Here is a 17,891-nt window from a genome sequence, read left to right on the forward strand (position 1 = left end):
TTTCGCGAAAAGTTTTGCGGAAAGGCCGGGTGTCGTAGCGGGTACCCGAAGCCAGACCAGAAACCAGGGGAAAATGTTGGTGGAGAACGGTCAGCAGGTTGAGCGGGCAAAAAGAGCGGGCAAGCTGGCGGCATTCCTCAGCATGTCGAGCTGCTTCAAACAGCGGAGTACTTTCAGACGCACCAGGCTTATATGAAAGAAATGTATAGATCGTATTAGATGGTTCCCGTCCATATAGGAGAAAGTACGGGGAAAATCCAGTAGTTGCTTGGGCCGCAGTATTGTACGTATACGTCACGAAATGGAGAACTTGGTTCCAATTTGAATGATCAGAGGCGGCGTACATGACATGAGAGCATATCACCAAGAGTACGATTAAAGCGCTCTGTCATGCCATTAGTTTGTGGATGGTACGCTGTACTGGTGCGGTGAACGATGCGGCATTCGTCGAGTAGTGCCTTCAAAGCATCGGAAAGAAAGGCTCGGCCTTTATCGCTCAGAAGTTCGCAAGGGGCACCGTGGCGCAGAACAAAGTGGCGTAACAGAAATGATGCAACGTCGCGGGTGGTGGCAGTAGGTAGAGCGGCTGTTTCAGCATAACGGGTCAAGTGACCCACTGCAACAATATACCAGTGGTTCCCTGCTGGAGTGGATGGTAGCGGTCCATATATGTGAATACCAACACGACTAGGGCAGGGAAGGGGTTGGGACGGGTAGACTTGTCCGGGAGGTAATTTTGGCGTTGGTAATGAGAACAGGAGCGAATGAACTTTCGCACGTAGTTATACATGCCACGCCAATAAAATCGGAGGCGTAGTCGAGCGTAGGTCTTGAAGAGGCCGGCATGCGCGCACTGTGGGTCTGCGTGGAAAGCGTCGCAGATAAAGTCACGGAGATGGCGGGGTATCACAAGGAGCCACTTGCGACCGGCAGAAAGGTAGTTACGTCGGTAAACAAGGTCATCGCGAATGCAGAAGTGGGTAGCCTGGCGGCGAAGAGTGGGAGATGGTGAAGAGTTGGGTGGATCAGAAAGGATGCTGGCAAGAGCGCTGATAAAGGGATCCTTGCGCTGCTCGGACGGCATGTTGCGCCGTGCATGGGATGCAAGTGTGGCCTCAAGGGTGGATAGGCAAGCGCTGTCAGCTGAGACCGGTGAAGGAAAGGGGGCGTCAGCGTCCGTGTGTTTGCGGCCGGAATGGTAAAGAACGCGGATGTAGTACTTCTGTAGCTTAAGGGCCCAGCAAGCAAGTTGGCCAGAAGGGTCTTTAAGGGTGGACAGCCAACAAAGGGCATGGTAGTCAGTGACGAAGTCGAAAGTGTGACCATACAAATAAGTGCGAAATATCCCAGTGACCCAAATAATGGCTAAACTTTCTCTGTAACCGAATAATTAGCCTCGGCTTTTGTCGGATTGCGGGTCGCCTAGGCGACGACATATTCATCGAACCCCGCTTTCCGTTGCGCGAGTACGGCGCCGAATCCGATGCCGCTGGCATCGGTGTGGACCTCGACGTGGGCTGCAGGGTAGGAGTGATGGAGGATAGGTGGCGAGGTTAGCAAACAGCGTAATTTCGTGAAGGCGTCACCGTAGGCGGGCGACCAAGATGAAAGTTCTTTGTCACCGCTGAGAAGGTCTGTCAGGGGTGCACTTATGGATGGGAAATTTCGAATGAAACGTCTGAAATATGAGCATAAACCAACACAACTTTGAAGCTCCTTTAACGTATTTGGTTTGGGAAAGTTGGCGACTGCGCGGAGCTTGGCTGGATCCGGAAGTATGCTGTCTCGCTAGACAACATTGCCAGGAATGGTGAGCTGTCGGGCACCAAAACGACATTTTTTAAAGTTTAGCTGAAGTCCCGCGTCAGTGAGACAATTCAGAACGTGCTCGAGACGACTGAGATGTGTATGGAAATCAGCGGAAAAGACAACGACGTGGTCCAGGTAGCAGAGACATGTATTCCATTTGAGGCCGCGTAAAATATTATCCATTATCCTCTGAAAAGTGGCTGGAGCGTTACACAGACCGAAATGCATCACGTTAAATTCGTATAATCCGTCAGGTGTCACAAATGTCGATCAGATGGTGCCATAGGGACTTGCCAGTATCCGGACCATAAATCCAGTGAAGAAAAGAACTCGGCTCCCTGCAAACAGTCGAGGGCGTCGTCGATGCGCGGTAACGGGTGAACGTCCTTGCTCGTTATCTTCTTCAGACGTCGGTAGTCGGCGCAGAACCGAATAGAGCCATTCTTTTTCTTAGCAGGAACGACCGGTGATGCCCAGGGACTGTTTGAAGGCTGCACAACGCCGAGCTTGAGCATGTCAGCAACCTGGTTGCCAATTGCACGGCGCTCTGAGGCGGATACCCAATAAGGGCGTTGCCGTAGAGGTGCATGGCTGCCTGTATCTATATGATGAAAAACGGTCCACGTGTGACCCTAACCGGAAGCAGGGCTGTCAAAAGAAGCACGGAACTTCTGCAGGAGAGTGAGCAGCTGGCTTCGTTCGGAAGATGACGTTTCATCGTCAATGACTGCGACGATGGATACTGACTCTGGAGCTAAGTCTTTAGCAATTAAGATGATTCAGCATGTGACGTCGGCCTCCCATGTGTTGACGGGGAGAGAATGCCAAGTAGCGTCTTTCCACCGCAGCCGCGAACGCATGAGTGCGCATGAGTGTGGCTGCCGCCTTACCTCTGGTAAGTAAATCGGCCGCGTTTTCTTTGCTTCTGCCGGGGGTCCCTTTGTTACTAGCTGTGATTGGCTGTATCTCTGCGACCCTATTTCTGACATACAGGTTGCGACCACCAGTATCATGTGACATCCAATGAATGGCTATCTAGGAGTCTCCCTTGAAGAACGGTCCTGATGCCTAGAAACAACGTATCCTCCTCATTTAGCCATAGAGGCCGGAAGTGTGCAAGCATGCAAGCAGCTATAAACCAGGCAGCAATATGGGTTTTGACGTCGCAATCCGTCGCTTGCTTAGTAATCGTACGTCCGCACTAGCGACAAAAGCACTTGCGGCACGCCGTGTACGGCGAGCGCTGCTGTCGCGAAAGGCAAGATTGACGAAAAGTGGCAACAACAGGCGGAAACTGCTCGAATGTGTGTGAGACCAATTTTTTGCGGCAGCCGCAAAACAGGCACCAATCAGAAGCGAGCCGCGCAGTTGTGGAGCCACTTGTCTCACAAGCAAATAATCATAATGCATGGCCTCTGGGATTTGGCATTGACACGCACGTCGTAAAATCTCACAGGCCATGTCCAGCCAATAAGGCGGTTTCGTTAAGCCTTCAAATACTATTGTCGAGACACCAAAAAAGAAGTGGCTTCGCAATCTAAACCTTTTTGGAGACAGTCCGCGCGTATGTTTGTTTCTATGACAAATCCTACATCGATTTCAAGGACAATGAATTGCGGGCAGGCCGGGAGGTAGTGTGGTCGCTTGGCCCTCAGTGGCCCTGCACCGCCAGATCGGCCGCCCCAAAACATTCTCGTCCACTTTCTGGCACATCGGCTTCGCCCAAGTAAAGAACAAATTAGTATTATAATGTTCACAGACACCAGTAGCTCCTCGTCTGTATCAGCTATGCCTGAGCGTGACCGGCAGTGGCGTAAAGAAACACAGACACCTCCGACAAAAACCGAAATCAGCTGCACGGTATATGTTCGTTTTCGCGAGAAGTATCGAATGAAACGAGACAGCTCGGGACGCTAAGCGTAGCTGATGTGTCCCGCATGACGAGAATGTGCACTTGCCCGTCCGCGTCTGCCGCGCAGACGCTGGCCGCGCTCGGCGTATTGCGCGCGTTTTAGGGGCGAAGCACCTTAGGGCCGAGCCTTGTGCCTCGTAGTCCGTAGCTCTGGTTGGCATGGAGACCGCTATGTATGTATGTATACGCATATATATATATATATATATATATATATATATATATATTGTAGTGGGGAATATGCATGTAGGCGCCGTGGGCATTCCCATCGCTTCGGCGCGAGACCCGAGCTCGAGCTACGGATGCCAACAGCTAGGACTGTGCCTAAAAAGCCACTTGCGATCCCTCGGACGAGTCTCAATAAATCCCCCTTTCATTTGGTGGAGGTGCTGGGTAACCTCGAAAACTGGAACTCCGAAGCCGGACGCTACCCACTGCTACGACCATGCCTGACGACACCGCCCAGGAAGATACACCTCAGCCTCCAGCGGTCATCGTTTCTGGTGTGTTGCGCCAGCGTGATCCTGCCGTCTTTAGCGGCACCGATGATCATGACGTGGAGGATTGGTTGTCATCGTACGAGCTGGTAAGCCGGCACAATAAGTGGGACGACGCCACCAAGTTGCATAGCGTGTTGTTTTACCTTACCGGCGTCGCGAACCTCTGGTTCCGAAACCACGAACACGATTTCACCACATGGACTGCATTCAAGACCAGTTTTGCAGAAGTGTCCGGGCGTCCCGCTGTGCGCAAGCTTCGCGCTGAACAACGCCTACGTGGGCGCGCGCAACTTCACGGTGAAACGTTCACCAGCTATATCGAAGATGTCATTGACCTGTATAGGCGGGTGAATTCGTCAATGGCTGAACAGGACAAGATAAAACACATTATGAAAGGCATTGATGAGGACGCCTTTCAAATGTTGTTAGCGAGGGATCCGCGTACTGTGGCTGACGTCATCGACTTGTGCCAAAGTTTTGACGAGCTACGGAAACAACGCATCTTAGCTCGACGCCCATCACCCACGGAAGATTCACTAGCAGCATTGGTTATTGGCGACAACCAGACAACTTTGCTGACTCAGATAAAAGAATTTGTGCCGGAGGAGGTCGCGCGACAGCTCTCCATTTTGCCGACCACGGAGAAGCCTTCTCACTCTTTGGCTCCAGCGATCCGGCAGATGATTCAAGAGCAAGTGACCGAAGCTCTTCCATCTTCGTCTCAGCCGGCTCCCGTGGCCACACCTCTGACGTATGCTGAGGCGGCTGCACGGGCTCCTCGCCGACCGGTGTTCTCTCCTCCGCCTTCAGCGCCTCGCCCGCCGCTGTTCTCTCCTGCGCCTTTGCCTCGGCAGCCGGCGGCTCACTTCTTCTGTGCACAACAGCAGGATAGAAATCCTTGGCGCACTGCTGATAACCGCCCCATATGCTACGCCTGCGGCACCCCAGGACATGTAGCGCGCTTCTGCCGCCGGCGTTTCCCGGCATTCATGGGCACCACACGAGCCCCCAACTACGGATTCCGACCATTTCGTATGCCACAACAGCCGCCACCGGAAGTCTACGTTGCTGATGACGTACCAACTCCAGAGTACCAGCCCTTTGGTGCTCGTCGCTCGCCTTCCCCTCGCCGCCGCTCCCTCTCACCTATGCGTCGTCGACCCAGCGCCAGTACTGAGGCGGAAAACTGATTTCCGCAGTTCCTGAGGCACGAACTGCGTCGTCGTGGCAAAATCGAAGTCCTCGCTTCTCCCCCGCTAACGTTATTGAAGTGTCAGTGGATGGCATCAAATCTTTTGCGCTCGTCGATACAGGCGCCGCCATATCCGTGATTAGCGAGAAGCTTTGTCGTTTATTACGTAAAGTGACCATGACGCCTTCGGTAATATCGCTTCGAACAGCCACCGCTCAACAAGTTCAGCCCGTCGCTATGTGCACTGCCAGGGTGCTGATTCGAGACATTTTGTACTCGATTGAATTCTTTGTGCTAACCTGTTGCTCCCACGATGTGATTCTCGGCTGGGATTTTCTGTCGCGCCATCATGCCGTCATTGACTGTGCACGTGCTGAGGTTCAGTTCTCCGTTCTGTGCGATTTGCCAACTCACGACTTGCAAGTTCCTGATGTTAGCAGGATCTGTGTAGCTTCAGATACTGACCTTCCTCCACACAGTGCTGTATTTGTCCCTCTTTCATGCACATCGCTTGCCGACGCGACGGTCTTGTTCAAACCCGCTGCCATCTTCAGTCGCCGCCTACCTATATCGTTGCCTTTCGCCCTCCTCACGGTTCACCATGGTGCTGCGGAAATACTGGTTTCTAACCCAAATTCGCACGTTTTGGCTTTGCGCTGTGGCGAGACTATTGGCACCATCCAGACTGTGGACGATGACGTTATTGTGTCTTTCCCTGCTGCCGACGACCAGGCTACAACTAACGTAACAGCACTGACGCCCCATGTGCCATCTGACCGCATCTCACCAGATGTTTTTTGTCGCTCTATTGCCGATGACCTCGACCCGACACAACGTGAGCACCTACTTACCCTTTTAACTGACTTTCACGCCTCTTTTGACTTGAACCAAGCGTCATTAGGCCGCACAAGTACCGTTTCTCACCACATTGATACGGGGCGACACGGACCATTACGCCAGCGACCGTACCGCGTGTCATCCACCGAGCGTCGTGTCATTACTGAGCAAGTTGCGGACATGCTTGAACGTGGCGTTATCAGACCTTCATGTAGTCCTTGGTCGTCTCCCGTGGTACTGGTTAAGAAAAAAGATGGCTCGATTCGTTTCTGTGTGGACTATCGTCGCCTTAACAAGATTACACTAAAAGATGTCTACCCTCTACCGCGTATAGATGACGTGCTGTCGCAGAATTTCCGCGGCCGACTACAGTGAAAGAGCTAAGAAGTTTTGTCGGTCTCTGCTCTTATTTTCGTCGCTTTGTGCGCAATTTCGCCTGCATCGTCGCACCTCTGACGAAGCTCCTGGCTGGGCCTGGTGACCGTCGTGATTGGAGTCCGGCATGTGAACAAGCCTTCATCACTCTGCGTCGTCTACTTACCTCACCGCCCATTCTCCGTCACTACGACCCGAGTGCTCCGACCGAAGTTCACACGGACGCCAGCGGCGTTGGTCTTGGAGCCGTCCTTGCGCAACGCAAGCCTGGCTTCCCGAAATATGTGGTTGCCTACGCTAGTCGTGCCCTCACAAAGGCAGAAACCAATTACTCTGTAACAGAAAAAGAGTGTTTGGCTATAGTTTGGGCTTTAACCAAATTTCGCCCTTACTTGTATGGCCATCCCTTTGACGTTGTGACAGACCACCACGCGCTGTGCTGGCTTGCGTCACTGAAAGACCCGTCGGGGCGTCTTGGACGTTGGGCTCTTCGACTCCAGGAATTTTACATTCGCGTCATCTATCGCTGCGGGCGTCAACATTCTGACGCGGATGCCCTCTCCCGGTCACCCATGCGATCCGACGACATGCAACCCGCATCCACGGACTGCCCGGTTGCTGCGCTTACTGTTTCTGACATGCCTTCTGAACAGAGAACGGATCCGTGGATTGCGTCTCTCATTGACATTCTAACTACTTCTTCAACGGATACATGCCATCGAGCCCTTCGCCGCCAAGCCACCCATTTTGTGCTGCGGAACGCCATCTTGTACCGCCGGAACTATCAGCCAGACGGTCGCAAATGACTGCTCGTCATCCCTCGCGATTTGCGTTCCGACATATGCACTTATTTCCACGCCGACCCACAACAAGCACATGCTGGCGTCCTGAAAACGTACGAGCGGCTCCGCCAGCGGTACTACTGGAGAGGCATGTATTCTTATGTGCGCAAATACATTCGGTCATGTGCAGCCTGTCAGCGACGCAAGACAACTCCTCATACGACAGGCCCACTGCAATCTTTACCGTGTCCTGCACGTCCTTTTGACCGAGTCGGGATCGACCTTTATGGGCTCTTCCATGTACTGCTCACGGAAATCGTTGGATAATTGTCGCAGTAGACCACCTAACAAGATACGCCGAAACTGCTGCTGCTCTTGCTTCGGCTGCTGCTCGCGATGTCGCAGCGTTCCTCTTACGGCATTTCATTTTACGGCACGGCGCACCGCGAGAGCTGCTCAGTGACCGAGGCCGCGTCTTCTTGTCAGACGTTATTAATGAGCTACTGGCAGCGTGCCGCACTATTCACCGCACCACTACGGCGTATCACCCACAGACTAACGGTCTAACGGAACGGTTCAACCGCACTCTTGGTGACATGCTCACAATGTACGTTGCGTCGGATCATTCCAATTGGGACGACGTCCTCCCTTTTGTGACTTACGCATACAATACCGCCACTCAGGCTACCACAGGCTTCTCACCATTTTTTCTTCTTTATGGACGTGAACCATCCTCTACCCTTGACACCGTACTTCCGTATCACCCGGACGCCTCTGAATTCACCCCCCTTTCAGAAGTTGCTCGACATGCTGAAGAGTGCCGTCAACTGGCTCGCTCATTCACGTCGGATACCCAAGGCATCCAAAAAGATCGCCGCGACCACGATCAGCCAACACAGTCCTTCGCCGTGGATTCTCACGTCTGGCTTCGGCTACCATTCCAATCTCCAGGCCTTAGCCCAAAGCTTGCTCCAAAATAGCAGGGTCCCTACCGGATCGTCGAATGTACATCGCCTGTCAACTACGTGGTCGAACCGGTGACACCGTCTTCGGCCAAGCGCCGCCGTGGCCGCGAGACGGTTCACATCAGCCGCCTGAAGCCGTACCACGACCCCCTCATCGTGTCATCACCTTAGGTCGCCAGGATGGCTCACCTTTGCAGCGGGGCCAATTGTAGTGGGGAATATGCATGTAGGCGCCGTGGGCATTGCCATCGCTTCGGCGCGAGACCCGAGCTCGAGCTACGAATGCCAACAGCTAGGACTGTGCCTACAAAGCCACTTGCGATCCCTCGGACGAGTCTCAATAAATCCCCCTTTCAATATATATATATATATATATATATATATAGTAGTAACTGGATTTTTCAATGGGCCAAGCGTATTTAGGAAAATCAGAAGCACAACTTCGCGGTTATCTTAGGTTTATTATTTTCCCAACAGTTTCGGTCGGTGGACCGACCAAGGTCGGTCCACCGACCGAAACTGTTGGGAAAATAATAAACCTAAACCTAAGATAACCGCGAAGTTGTGCTTCTGATTTTCCTATATATATATATATATATATATATATATATAGTATGAGTACGCCAAGCTCTGGCTTCCGGAACCGGAAGCCGACTTCCGCTTCCGGTTCCACTTCCGGAAGCCATCTTCCGGCTTCCGGAGAACGCTTCCGGCGTTTTTCTTTCTCATCCGTAGCTAGGGGCGCTGCGGTGCACAATGGCGTTCGTTCCAGACGCGCGCTCTTTCTCTCTCGTTCCCGACGCGCGCTCTCTTTCTCTCTCGTCTGTAGCTGTGCTTTACCCGAATGATCCACCGGTGCTTCGCCCACTTATCATCATTCGCTTCGTGGATATGCGGTGATTTTTTAGGAGCGAAGCTCCTTAGGGTGCGGGTCGTTCCCTCCTCTGTAGTAGTAGTAGTATGTAGCCACCTCTAGTTTATGAATTGCTCAATAGATGGCGTTGCGTGTCCGTAGCCACCTGTTGATTTATGAAGTGTTCACTAGATGGCGTTCCGGTTCCGATTCCACTTCCGGTTCCGGTTCCACTTTGCGCGCGTTCGGTGCGAACGCGGGCGACACGCCGACGGCGTCGACAACTGTTCTGCGCGTTGCTGGTGCTGCTGCATGTCCTAGTTTATACAGCTGATAAAACTACCTTGAGTCGACCCCATGGCTGCTTCGCATACTACTCAGGGTTCCCCTACGGGAAGATGGTGTAATTTTCTCTCTCGTTCCCGACGCGCGCTCTCTTTATCTCTCGTTCGTAGCTATGGTTTACCCGAATGATCCCCCGGTGCTTCGCCCACTCATCATAATTCACTTCGTGGATATGCTGTGTTTTTTTCTTGTTGCTAGTTTGGACGTATCTGTAAACTGGTAGCGTAGCTTCCATAGAAGCCCACATGTCAAGAAAATTGGGGATTGTTGTAACCGTCACCATCTACGTATCGGGATGGAGAACTAACAGCAAGCAAGAAATAAAAAGTGACGTCACAAACGAACATGGCAGTGACGTCAAGATCTTATGCTACTTGGCCCAAATGTTTGAATTGCTTCAGCGTCCGGCATGTCGACCGCTACGCCAGCAGCAATTTTTTTTTCTCTACGTGCTGACGCGCGTTCCGAGGGACCTTAATAAAGGTTTATCATGCCATACCAAGGCTGAGAGCTTGCGACTCGCCTCAGCTGAAGCACCAGTGTGTCAATAAACTATAGGAGTGACGTATGTCTTTATGTGACCATAATTAGTCTGTTATTGACGACAATTGCTCCAGTAGGTTCCGTAAGAAGGTGAGCGAATAGGATGGAAATAAATAACAGTGCCACAGAAGTTTCAAAAGCAACTTCACATTTCTTCGTCTAGAATAATGAAACCAATATAACTGACCAAACAAAACGTGTTTCAATGGATGAGAAGTAATATGGCCAGCACACAGACGTAATGTATAGCAACATATGCGAAACCTTTTCACAGAATCATTCGCAATTCCTGGACGACACTATGTATTCATATGCAACAGTTGTCAGACAAGACAACGTTGCCCCATATTATCATGTAGACAACATTTGACTTACTAATTTTGCTTCCTGCCGGACACTCAGGCCTGTGTTAGGCAGAGTGAAAGAACATAGCCCCACGTTTATTCGCGAATCGTTCCGCATTTATCGTCACGACGAGACAGAGCGTGTCGGATGCCGCAGCGTGATCTTGCACGATAACAAAAAGATGGCTGTGGCTTAACTCAGTTATGTCTCGGTGTGCGTAGCGAGAGGTACGGTTAATCTTATTGTTTAGCTTGGTTCTCTGTACGGTTACATCTTTATCGTTTAGCTTCGTACGTCTGAGTGTTTAGGTTTGGTTGTTACCTCTCGTTAAGTTATGGTTACATTAAATACTGCATATTTTTATTGAAAGTGTAGCTCATTTATTTTGAAAGTCTTTATGTTGTTGTTTCTTAATTGCCCCAAAGACGGCCCGATGGTCGGTAAAGTAGCATGCAGCCGTCTCTGTACGTGACTCCTACACAGTACTTTGAGGCCAAGTGTTTCACGCATTGCGCTATTCACTGGACTCAAAACTCGCATATGCTAAAGTCTTTCGCAAACGTCACACGCAAATCCAACCGGATTGTCTGTAAAGTCCGTTTGGAACCTGCGCGTAGCACTTGAACTTTCAGCCAGCCGAATCACATGGTCCATCACACGGCGAGCCTTCACGTCCTCCAACTGCGTTGTATCGGCGGCTAGGCGCGCCGCTCTCCGAGCTGCATCACTCTGCCGTTTCTGTTCGATACGCCGGGCACGTTCTTCTTCTGTCCCCGCAGCTCGTTGCCTCCCCCTGGTTTCATTCCGTCGTTGATCCACGGCCCTGGCACGAGATGCCGAACTAGACGACGAACAATCCTCATCTGAATCCCCTCGCCTGGCCGCTTCGTACTTACGACGCTTCTCGGGGCGTGGGGCTAGTTCTTTCTGCGTCTCCTCGTCTCGCTGCCTCCTCTTGGTTACGTTCCAACGACGAAGCCTGGCTTCTTTGAGTCTCTCCGACTCACTTTGCATACCTGCCAACGAATCCCACCGAGCAGTCTCTTCTACATATACTATTGTCACGGAGCGGCATATTTTCGAGAGTTCGATTGGTTTTTGACGCCAATTAACGGCCACCAAAAACGTGGTTCACTGACTATGCGGCGTATAATTTCGATTATCGACACGCCGAATTACGGGCGTCCACAGCGTCGTGGCCTCACGGGGGGCATCTCGATTCGAGACGCGACACGCCAATTACGGACCCAGAAGTGTGCGTGTACGTCCGCGTGGTATGCCGGGCTCGACCTTGGCCCTTGACATTGGGAGAGAGGAGAATCTGCGGTTCTTCGTCCATGGTGAAAGGGGCGCGGCCAAGACTGTTGGGAGCTAGGAGCCATGAATTCGGAGAACTCTACATACCGGCAGTTTCCCTACATAGGGAACTAGGGAAAGGAGAGGTTTTGGGCCCTGCTGATTAGTCTAGAAGCTGAACCTATGCGCTGCTGAGAAGCCGTTGGGGGGCTAGTGCCGTCCAGTATCGCCTGGGCCGCCTGGCCACGTCGGAACTCTGAGGAACTTGTTGACGTACGAGACGTCAAACCAGCGTCTACAACGAAGCTCACGGTAGTTCACCTCAAGTTAGCTCAACCTGCTTGAGGGAAGTCGTCAGATTTAGACTCCCGGGAAACCCAGCCCAGCATTTCGCATCCACCTTGACAAGATCGGACCACCAGCATTCTTCGGGAAAGCTTTGTGCACCGACTTCACGGTTTATGGACTTGCTGCTGCTGCCCGGCCATGCGTATGACATTGTTTGTTTTTCTTTTGAACTTTTATTTCTTTTCAACTTTGTTTTAGGGGAATGCTGTTAGGTGTTATTCTTGTATATTTGATCCGCGCCCTGTTTCATATGTATATCTACTGTTAATTCCTCGTATTTATTTGTCTTCATCATTGTGTGATATTAGGTTCAGCTGTGTTAGTCTGTCTTGTGTTTTTCTTGTTATTTTATTTTATTTATTTGTGTATATTGACACAGTGGTGGGGCTTCCGCACCGCGGGACGGCACGCGTAAAGGTCGGCGCCATGAAAGATGATGAAGCGCGTAACCTGCTCGTTCTTCTTCTGGCCCGCCATTAAAGGGACGCGTCTATTTTTTCAAGCCTCCATCTTCAGCTTCCGTTACATTTTTCTGGTGGAGGTGCGGGGTACATGCTACCGCTTCCAGATCGAACCCCGTCTACAAGCCCAGCGCGAAGTCCCGTCGAGCTGACTCCAGTTCACGTACCGAGAAGCCGTCGACTTCAAGGACTACCACTTGAGCACGAGCCTCTACCCAACCGTGTCAGAAGGATGAGTACATCAGTTCCTTCTTCCTCAGCTGCACCGACCGAGGTCGTGCTTAACCAGCCGCGAATCCCCAAATCCTTCCATGGGGACACCTTCGAGGATGTTGAAGACTGGCTCGATCACTTTGAGCGCGTCGCCGAATACAACGGCTGGACTCCGGAGCGCAAGCTGCGCAACGCCTACTTTGCCCTCGAGGACTATGCGCGGACATGGCTTGAGAACCGTGAAGCGGCTCTATCGACTTGGGACGAATTCTGACGGCAGCTAATCAGCACATATGCAAGCTTCGATCGCAAGGAACGAGCGGAATCTGCAATTCAGGCGAGAGTACAGCGGCCGAACGAAAGCGTCGCTACGTTTGTCGAAGATATGTACCGACTCTTCCGACGCGCGGATCCGTCCATGCCGGAAGAAAAGAAGCTCAGGAACTTAATGCTCGGCGTCAAGCAAGAGTTATTCGGAGGCCTGATACGCAAACCACCAACGACCGTTGCAGAGTTTCTCGCTGAAGCAATCTCAATGGAAAAGGCACTGCAGCAGCGAACAAGGCAGTACAACCGCGACGTGTTACCTTATCGCGTGACCTTCTCGCTGTACCCTTTGACAATACGGACGCCTTGCGGGAGCTCATTAGGCTTGTAGTTCGAGAAGAGCTCCAAAAGCTTCAGGTGGCTCTGGCATCGGTACCGCGACTCGCTCTGGCTGAGGTCGTCCGGGAGGAAATCAGGCAGGCAGTCCAAGTCCCAGAGCGAAGCGAGACACCACAGCACGAGGTACGGCAGCCACAGCCTCGCATGTCGTATGCGGAAGCTGCGCGAAGTTCTTTGTCCCCGATTTTTCACGGTGTGAGTGACGTCCCGGACTTTCATGGTGTGCGCGCCGTTCAACAAGCAACTGGTGACTTCAGGCCTCGCCGCACACCGTTCCTGGCTGAAGCGCAACCACCCCGCAAGAGCGACGTATGGCGCACTGCAGACCGGAGGCCCTTGTGTTTTCATTGCGGTGAAGCCGACCACCTCTACAGGGCATGTCCTTACCGCCGAGCTGGGCTCCGTGGGTTTTCACTTAATGCGCCGTGCCCGCGCAATGGCGAACACCCCATGGAGATTGAAGCTTACCTTGCTGACGCCAGGACAGTCGTTCGCCCCACGATTCCGTGAGCCCCGGTCACTGTCACCAGCCCGAAACAGGTCTTCCAGCCCCCTCTTCCGGCCCAGCGTAACAAGGCATCGCTCACACAGCCCTGCCACTCGGGAAAACTGAGTCCAGCGACCTGCGGAGGTGAGGTCGCTGACGTTAGGAACGCTGAAGATCCTCCACTACGACGACCGCGATATGACGAAATTGAGACGCAGAGAAGTCAGTGCAGATCGGTGTCAGTATCTTGCGACGTACCAGTTACCGTAGATGACCACGAAGTCACGGCGTTAATCGACACGGGTGCGGACACGTCTGTTATGAGCCAGAATCTCGCGCGTATACTGAACAAAGTTTCGACGCAATGGGCCGGAACCCAGATTCATACTGCAGGAGGGCACCTCATAACTCCAGTGGGCCGATGCACGGCACGAGTCAACATTCGGGGCTTCACGTACGTCGGCGACTTCGTCATTCTTCCTGAATGTTCAAAGGACCTTATACTCGGCATGGATTTCCTTCAGACGAATGGTGCCATCATCGATCTGCAAGAGTCTCGAGTCAGCTTCGCTACGACGCAAGCCATAGCGAACAGTAATGACAACGACCGTGACATTACGCTTCGCGTGGCCGATGATCACGTCACGTTGCCACCCAATAGCAGCATGCTTACCCTTGTCCGATGCGACATGGAGGACGACGCCGAAGGAGTTGCTGAGGCAAACATCCCCCTGCTTCTTGAGCGCCACATTTGCATAGCCAGAGGAATTCTTCAGGTGCGAAACAAATGTTCAGTCGTTTTGCTAACAAACTTTAGCGACGAGTATCGGCATATACCGCGAGGAACGAAAATCGCCTTTCTTTGCGAAATCATTGACGTTACTGACATTGGTACATTGGAAATGGCACCGCCTCAGCAATCGGAGTTACCAATCCTAAAAGAACGGATTCACGTTAACGCTGTTCTGCCAGACCATCAGAAAGACCGTCTAATGAATCTTGCGAATGAATTTGCGGACTATTTTTCAACGTCGTCCAAAGTACGGCGCACTTCTATCACAAAGCACCGCATCATTACGGACGAGTCAGCACGTCCTGTTCGCCAGCATCCCTACAGAGTGTCTCCAGTAGAAAGGGAAGCGATCAAGCAGCAGGTGAAAGAGATGCTCCAAGACGACGTGATCCAGCCGTCCACAAGCCCGTGGGCCTCCCCTGTAGTGCTAGTCAGAAAGATAGACAACACACTACGCTTCTGTGTAGATTACAGAAAGTTAAACAGTCACCAAGCGCGATGTCTATCCATTGCCACGCATTGACGACGCATTGGATCGTCTACAACATGCGAAGTTTTCTTCTTCGTTGGATCTTAAATCCGGGTATTGGCAAATCGAAGTTGATGAAAAGGATCGTGAAAAAACAGCGTTTGTGACACCTGACGGGCTTTATGAGTTCAAAGTTCTCCCCTTCGGTCTCTGTTCCGCACCTGCCACCTTTCAGCGGATGATGGATACCGTGCTTGCTGAACTCAAATGGCAAACCTGCCTCGTATACTTGGACGACGTCGTCGTGTTCTCGAGCACGTTCGACGAGCACCTCGCACGACTCGAGAGCGTCCTCGCTGCGATCCGTACTGCCGACCTCACCATCAAGCCTGAAAAATGCTACTTCGGGTTCCGAGAGCTTAAATTTCTTGGCCATGTCGTTGGCCCTAAAGGCGTCCGACCAGACCCCGCCAAGTTAGCTGCCGTCGCCGAGTTTTCACCACCCACAGACAAGAAGGCTGTCCAACGCTTCCTTGGTTTGTGCGCATATTATAGGTGCTTCGTCGAGGGATTCTCTAGAATTGCAGAGCCTCTGACACGGCTTACACGCGATGATGTGCCTTTCATTTGGGCGGACGAGCAACAGCAGTCGTTCAATGAATTGCGCCAGCGTTTGCAAGCTGCCCCAATACTTTCTCATTTCTACGAGGACGCCGACACGGAAATTCACACTGACGCCAGCAATGCGGGTCTCGGCGCAGTTCTTGTGCAGTGGCAAGGTGGTGCGGAATGTACTATTGCTTATGCAAGCCGCAGTCTCACCAAGGCTGAGAAAGACTACTCAACCACTGAAAAAGAATGCTTAGCGGTTGTGTGGGCAATTAGTAAATTCTGACCCTACTTGTACGGTAGACCCTTTAAGTCTGTCAGCGATCACCACGCCATCTGCTGGCTTGCCAACCTCAAGGATCCTTCAGGCAGACTAGCCCGTTGGAGCCTACGCTTACAAGAGTACGACATTACCGTTGTCTACCGATGTGGAAGGAAGCACAGCGACGCTGACTGTTTGTCATGCGCACCACTCCCTACGACATCATCGAACCCTGACCAGGACTTGCCATTTGTCGGCGTTATCGACGCCGTAAAGATGGCTGAGCACCAGTGCGCTGACCCTGAGCTGCTGCTGCTGATCGAGCACCTTAAAGGAGTTGAAACTGTTTTACCTCGCTCGCTCGTTCGTGGCTTATCTTCGTACTGTTTGCAAGACAACGTCCTTTGCAGGAAAAACTGCGGAAGCGGTCCAAATACGTACCTCTTTGTCGTGCCGTCAGCATTGCGCCAAGACATTTTGCAAGCCTCACATGATGAGCCATGCGCGGGACACCTGGGATTCGCTAAGACATTATCAAGGATACGACAGAAGTATTACTGGCCCCAGCTGTTTTCTTCTGTGCACCGGTACGTGAAGACCTGCCGTGATTGTCAGCGCCGCAAGAAACCTCCCGTTAAACCGGCCGGCTTTCTACACCCTGTAGACCCTCCTCAAGCAGCGTTCCAACAAATAGGAATGGATCTACTTGGGCCATTCCCAGTGACCTCTTCGCGCAACAGATGGATAGTCGTGGCTACCGACTACTTGACCCGGTACGCCGAAATCGAAGCTATTCCACAAGCAAACTCATATGAAGTGGCCAAGTTCTTCGTCCGCCACATCGTCCTACGACACGGTGCACCGTCTGTTGTCATCACGGATCGCGGTACAGCATTTACAGCCGAATTTATGCAGGACGTTCTCCAGCTGACGCATAGCCTCTCACCGCAAGAGCACTGCGTATCATCCTCAAACAAATGGATTAACGGAAACGACTGAACAGAACGCTGGCTGATATGCTTTCCATGTATATCGACGTGCAGCACAAGACGTGGGACGAGATTTTGCCATATGTCACATTCGCCTATAACACTGCTGTACAGGAGACCACACAGTTTACGCCGTTTGAACTTGTATACTGGCGCCGCGTCACGTCGACACTTGACGCCATGCTTCCTGTGGCTGATAACAGCCCGACCAGCGAACATGTGGAAGAGTTCATTCAAAATGCCGAAGCAGCACGCCAGCTTGCTCGGCATCGTATCCAGAGACAACAGCATACCGACGCTCTTCGATACAACCAGGATCGACGCGACGTCCATTATAATACCGGCGACTGCGTGTGGGTCTGGACACCCATCCGTCACCGTGGACTTTCGGAAAAGTTGCTCCGCCGGTATTTTGGTCCCTACAAGGTTACACGCCGCCTCAGTGACGTAACCTACGAAGTCGTCCCCTGCAGTTCTGACCCCGGTTCACTCCGTCGTCGTCCCCGTGCTGAAGTTGTTCATGTAGTGCGCATGAAACCATACCATGCGCGTACGTGAACGTCCAGATGCACCTCAGAAGCCCAATTTTCTGCCGTCGACCTCACTGACAGGACTTTTTGACGTGACCGAGACGGTCGCTTTTCGCATTGGGGGCAGTTGACACAGTGGTGGGGCTTCCGCACCGCGAGACGGCACGCGCAAAGGTCGGCGCCATGAAAGATGATGAAGCGCGTAACCTGCTCGTTCTTCTTCTGGCCCGCCATTAAAGGGAGGTGTCTATTTTTTCAAGCCTCCGTCTTCAGCCTCCGTTGCAATATTTATCAGCCCATAAATATCTTT

Source organism: Dermacentor silvarum, chromosome 10 (assembly GCF_013339745.2).
Source record: "Dermacentor silvarum isolate Dsil-2018 chromosome 10, BIME_Dsil_1.4, whole genome shotgun sequence".
Classification (NCBI taxonomy): Eukaryota; Metazoa; Arthropoda; class Arachnida; order Ixodida; family Ixodidae; genus Dermacentor; species Dermacentor silvarum.